At 31.7% G+C, this 6,621-nt stretch overlaps 1 protein-coding gene across 6 annotated transcripts in view; it reads right to left on the bottom strand.

The window, feature by feature from the left end:
• The window catches only part of LOC102674460 (neuronal acetylcholine receptor subunit alpha-7), a 362,879-nt gene that overhangs the window by 87,553 nt on the left and 268,705 nt on the right, over positions 1-6,621 (bottom strand). The gene's annotated exons all lie outside the window — the stretch shown is intronic.

Genomic DNA, 6,621 nt, shown 5'->3' on the forward strand with positions numbered 1-6,621 from the left:
AATTGGTAGGAAATTCGATGCTCGTTAACAACCACCAAAAAATCTTCCTCTCCTTGATCCCGAAAAAAACCTAGGGATTTCGTCGATTGCTCGTTAGGAACTAATTTTCGTGGCACGCGCGTCTCTAATTGGCCGAGGAAGAAGAAAGTTCGTCCAGATGTCGTTGCTCGCACAGTCAGCTGGGAACAATTTTCAGAAGCATGGCCGCACTCGTGGTCGATGGTTTTGCGCCGGTGGTTGGAAAAAAAACGAAGAACACGCGGCCAAGCGCGGTTCGAAGACCGCAGGGGGATGAAAAAAAAATAAAAAAAAGAAGAAAAAGGGGAAAAGAGGAGAAATGGCGATCGACGGCGGGAAAATGAGCCTCGAAACAAAGAAACTGTAAACGAATTTCGCAGGGAAGAGCCAAACCCTTCGTTGGGCTATTGTTTGATCGTGATGCAACTCCATCCTCCCTCTTAGCTGCCAATTAAAGTTTCTGCTACTTGCTTCCTTCCGGCAGCCACTTCGAAACGAAGACGACTGATATCCGGTTAATGTTCCTCTTCTTCTTCGTCCCTCGTTTCTTTCCAGTTATTCGACTGAACGAATGTTGTCACGGCGGATTCGATGAAAAACTAACCGAGTGACGTGGAGATCGATCGATTCGTGAGTCGCTTTCTATTGCTTCCCTTAACGGAAGGATTTTCCTTTTTTTTTTTCTTTTTTTTTTTGATTTCTTAATTGTTAATCATTCGTTTGTAAATTCTTCAAATTGGCGTTTTTAAATCGTTGTATGAGAGATCGTTGGATGAAATTGATTTAAGAAATTCTTTTTCTTTTGGATTGGAGATTTTTGTAATTTGTGATTGGAGATTTGTTTCACTGGAATGAGAAACTGACTGGTAATAATTTAATTACGTTTAATATTCTCGATCGAAAAATTATGTTGATAAACGTGAAATATTTCGTTTAATTAGTTTTCTAATTTATATTATTAATTTTAGAATTAATTAGAACTTAAAGAATCTTTTGATATAGCGTTTACAATTTCTTGAATTTGAAAAAAGCAATTAAAAAATTGCTTAAGTAGTTACAAAAAGAATATTCGGATTTTTCATAAGGATTTTTACAATTTGATTTTTTTATTATAAATTGTGTTAAAATTTATAGAAAATATTTTTTTTCTCCTTTATAATGGTAGTAAAGAAATTCAAATTCCAAAGAAATGACATTTCACGAGCACCAACTTGATAATAATCTAAAGCTACGCGTCAATATCGTCAAATTAATTTTGAAAGTTTCACTCCTTCACAGTAAAGTTATTAATCATCACTGAAATTATTTCTGGGCAATTCAATCTGCTTATAACTAAACTCATTACCTCTATTCATTAAGAAGTAACTGCAAGTTAACTAGACTTTTAAAGGCTGTATCATTGAGCTGCAAATAAATTATGCTTCTATGTTATGAATATGATTTTACTTTAAAAGGCGTGCTACGAAAATCGTTCAGACAAAGCTTATATACAAACAATACAATTTATTCTATAAATTATGATTCACTCCTGTCAAAATATTTTTCCTTTCATTTATTTTCCTTTGTAATATTATTAATGTATATCATGCCATGTGAATTTGGTATTCCATTCCAAAAATCGCGAAAATCATCAAATTTAAAGAAAAAGAAATTTTTGAAATGTCTCTAAATATATAAATATATATAAAATAATAATTTAGATAATTAATAAAAAAATTTTCGTTTAATGCATCAGTCTAAAACTAAAATTCAGATCTGGATCACAGATTTACGGGTTACGACGAAAACAAAGATGGCCGAAACGTTAACTCAACATGGCGGAAATATTTATTTTTTCTCGAAAACCAGGAACAACATTCGCGTTACAAAGGAAGTAACGCTTAAGTCAGCTCGTGAAATTGAACTTACTGTTTGCACGAGCTTTCCAATAAATTGATGGAATATCCCTTGCTAAACCCCCAAGGGATGAAACGGCAGGCTATGGGCAAACTATGGGTCCTTTCAACAGGCAATTAACACAGCAATGTAATATTACCTAGGAATTCAGTGCTACGAGTAAATTCTCTAAAGTATGGCACTGGGATACAGGGACAATTAATTTGATTAACGTATTCTTCTAAACACACGAACTGTTTGTTCGAGTATAAGAACAATTAATACAATACACCAAAGGGGGCGAGGACAATAGAACCGTGCACGTTTTCTCAAGGGGGTTGAACAACTTAAGTACCAATAATAGAGATAGGTGCCTGAGAAACTGGATCAATTGATGAATTATTCCATAAATATAATTTTTTATAAAATATAATAAAGGTTTGTCAATCCATATATCTTTGAGAGATAGTATATATATATATAAAATTCCAATCAAATTCTATTGTTCTATTATTTATTACAATAATATACGTAATAATGATTTATAAATGTAATATTCATACAATAATTTTGAAAGATTTTTGAATTATAATTTCGTAAATTCAATATTATAATATTAAATATTTCGATTAATTTAGAAAATTGTAATTCTTTTTATGTATAAATGAAAATAATTGTGTCTATATAAAATATATAAAAAAATTTTCAATCAATTTTCAATAATTGTTTCATATATATTTTTATACATATTTAATTATCTAGTTTCTCAGATAGCTAAGACTTTTGATACTTATCATGAAGTTACATCATGAAAACGGGGTAATAATCTAAACATTAATGTAACGCAAGCCTGTGAGATTACTTTTGTAGTAAAAGGGTTCAGAAAGGAATGTCTCAGAGAAAAAGAAAAGAGTCGACGTGAAAAAGATCTCACGATCGTATTTTTTTTTTTCAACATTTCCCTGCTTGTTGTTGTGCTTTTCGTTCTGAAATTCACGATAATGATTGGATTACTCTTCCGTCATTACGAACAATAGTGTTTCGGATTATATTTCTTTCAAGAAAAAATTACGAAAAACTACGATCGAAAAACTATTATTACCTTCCATTCTTATTTCCTTATTTCCTTCATTCCGGTTGGACATCGATACTTCAATAGAAATACTCGCATCTGATTCTTTAAATATTCACGAAAAATTAATTAATGCAATCGATTCCGGGAGATTGTTCATTTATATTCAGAAAGGCTTTCACTTATATCATGAGACGCTTTTAATTTGAATTTTTATTGTTCAACAAAATATCGATATCTTAAAGTGGTTAATTGTTACGAAATTGAATTATAGTAAAATTTCTAATATTTTCAATAATTATTGAATAATATTTAATCTTCTCTATATCGAAAATTTAGAATTCAAAACAATATATATATATATAACAAAAAATAAACAAACAACTTACTTTTCATTATCTCTCATATGAATAATCATATATATAACCTAATCAATATTAATATTCATACAACGAGTTGGTAAAACGAGAAAACATTCGAAAAATTTTTCCCATCCCCTCAAAATCAAAACGCGCGAAACAGGAAGCTGTCGACTCCTCCTCCTCATCCCGTTTCCCACAGGAGCGATGCGTCGGGGGAGAGCACGATCCTCATCGCGAATGGATTAAACGAGACGAAAATTGTTTCGAATGTTTTGCGGGGATGTGCACGTGGCTGTTCCATCGAGGAAAAACGAAAATAATTTCCAAAAATGCGTCACATTCGCACCGTGGTGGAAGTTGTAGAGGATGTCAAACACGTTGCAACTTCCAAAGCGATCCGCCACCACCATGGCTCTTGTTGAAAGTTGCACACGGTCTCGACGCGATTTTAACGACACGGTTGCCAACTTTCTTTCTTCGAGGAACGTTTACGCGACCGTTTTACTCGTGTCGTGGTACCGGTTGTTGGAATACTCGAACGGGTGCTATGTTGAATTGAATTCGCGATAAGAATTTGAAATTGAAGTTGGGATGAAAGATTTAGACAAGATTTTGGATAGATAATTGATTATTATTCGATCTTATATCAATATATCAATATTATTTTTAATGTAATAGGTTTTTAATGGTATGATGATCGATGATGCGACACTAGCGCCACGTGATCATTAACTATTATTACTTAATGTAATTAATACTTATGGATACTTTTGTAATTATTTATTACTTATATTTTTTTCAAATATTCGAATAATTATGTTTCTATAAACGATAAAAATATATTTTATTGATTATTGATTTGAAAATTTGTAAAATTTAGAACTATTGCTAGTCGTTATGATGTTAATAAAATTATTGTGTAATTTTTAAATATGAATTGTTCAAAAATAAACGATGAGAATGCATACAAATAATTTTTCAATCAATATTTAACAAAATTAAAACTAATTAAATTTTTATATCGTAAAAGAAATTCAACCAAATAAAACAATTTTTAAAAATAATTTAATAACTTAATGAAGCTATTTCTTTTTCCTTTTTTTAAAAAATTGGTGATGGTATAATAATAATCAAATATTAATAATAATTTAAACATAAGTATTGTTCAATATTTCACGATGAAGATCTCTCTCAAGAATGACTGATCAAAAAAGAAAAAGTCAGAAATAGACTAAGAAAAATAGTTCTGGTATACTTTGAATTTTATTGACATTTTCAGGTCGCGAGCCACATATGTATTCGTCAGTCTACTTTCTTTCTGAGATTTCCAACTATTTCCAAAGAATTTAGCCGGAATATTACAAGGTGTTCTCACTGGAATACAGTTGCTTGTATTGCAATTCACGTACTCAATAATGGAGGCCAATTAAAACGAGGTTGGCCGTTGTTAATTAAAGCAAGAATTGCTTGCAGTATTGCTGCTTATTGCAGTATTAACCGTGACAATTATTGACATATGAGACTTCGATATTCGCTTGAATTGTTAAAGTAATTTCGAATTGTAAAAATAATAACGAGTTTATAATAACAGAAAGCGCAAAAGTGAAATTAAAATCGGAAATTTTACACGTAAAGATATCGTTGATTACAAACTTTTACATTCTTTGAATACTAATATAAATTTAATATCACGATATATCACTTTTATAAAGTAGAATTTTAAACAAAAAGGCAACATTAATGATAATGATAATTAAAGTTTAATTACAAAAAATATTTACTTCTTTTATCATCCACAAATGAAAAATAATTTTAAACAATTAAAAACATTTATAAAGAATATTATCATGATACTGTTAAAAATTTAAACTATCCTTTTCCTGATATATGAAACAAACAAATATCGTCGTTAAATCATATCAACTCGACGAAATATTCATGTTTAAATATAACGAGAAGAAAAATTACCGATCATAACGGTACATCTATCGTTTTTCTCTACGATGCAAATGATTTGAAACTAGAACCAACAAACTCGCTCTAGATTCTCCTCCTACGCGACACGCTTTCCACATTTTTCCTTTCCACTTGCTTATTTTCATTCCAAATCATCGGTTCACAGCCGAGTAAAAGGACGGGTAACGCGATTTTCGATCCCGTTGCAGCTGGAAAACTACAGAAAGTTCGACGGCCCGGAAGATATGGATAGTAGGAGAGGTTTCGCTTCGCTACTTTCGCGGGAATTGAATTTCTTTCTGGTCAACTTTGAAGGAAAAGTTAAAATTATATAATTAAAAAAATATAATTAAAAATTGTCGAGGTATATATTTATCGATAAATTCGATTCAAGATCGGTTTAAAAATTTATGCCAAAATTCTTGCTCGTTGATAAGATAATTCGAAAAAATTGCAGCGCAAAAAGAAGATATAAATTTGATGCAACTGTTGCTGGTGATATTTATGCAATTCAGTTGTTTGAAAATCTCAGCTTTTTCAAGCTTCGTGTATTTAAATGTTGCATAAAGTAGAAACGAAGTTTGAAAATATTTATATCGTCTGGTTCTAAAGATTAACGAAATATTTGAACTCTTATTTAAACTTTAATTTCATTCTTACTCATCCTGTCGAAAGAAATAAGTATTTAATCAAGATATAAATTCTCTTTCCCGATGTCTATTTTTTTTTTTATACTTCCCTTTCTTTTCCATAATTTATTTTCGCTCTTTTTTCAATGAATAAGAATTCCTCTATTAAAAATTGTTAAAAATAAAATAAAACACGAGAATCGTCTTACATTTTATATCAACCTCGATCGATTCATTTCAAACTCCCGTCTAAAATCAATATTTAAAAACTCATCTCACCTCCTCTCTTCTTTCCCCAACTTCTTCCAAATTAACTTTTTCAAACATCCTCTTAATAGAAAAGCAAATCCTTAAACTTCTCGCCGATTCTATAATATTCCTTGGAATATATCTCTTCATCAAATAACAAATCGCGACAGGCGTTATTATCCCGCCAGAACGAAAAGCCATGGAACAAGCAAGGATGGCCGAGTATTGCCGAGTTACGTTCGAGTTTCAGCTTCGAAAAGCTCTTAAAACCGTTTCTCACCGTGTAATCGCGGCAACCCCTCCCCCCAGCCCAACAATCCCCTTCGACATCCCCGGTTGGAGAATCGTTTCGACCGCTTCTTCGTCGTCGTTAACCACTCTCGACACACCTCCCCTCCCCTCCCTTCTTCGAAAAGGCCGTTCTCCTCCTCCCTTCAGAAACGGGGCCACCAACGAAAAT

This window comes from Apis dorsata, unplaced genomic scaffold, assembly GCF_000469605.1.
Source record: "Apis dorsata unplaced genomic scaffold, Apis dorsata 1.3 scaffold_968, whole genome shotgun sequence".
NCBI lineage: Eukaryota > Metazoa > Arthropoda > Insecta > Hymenoptera > Apidae > Apis > Apis dorsata.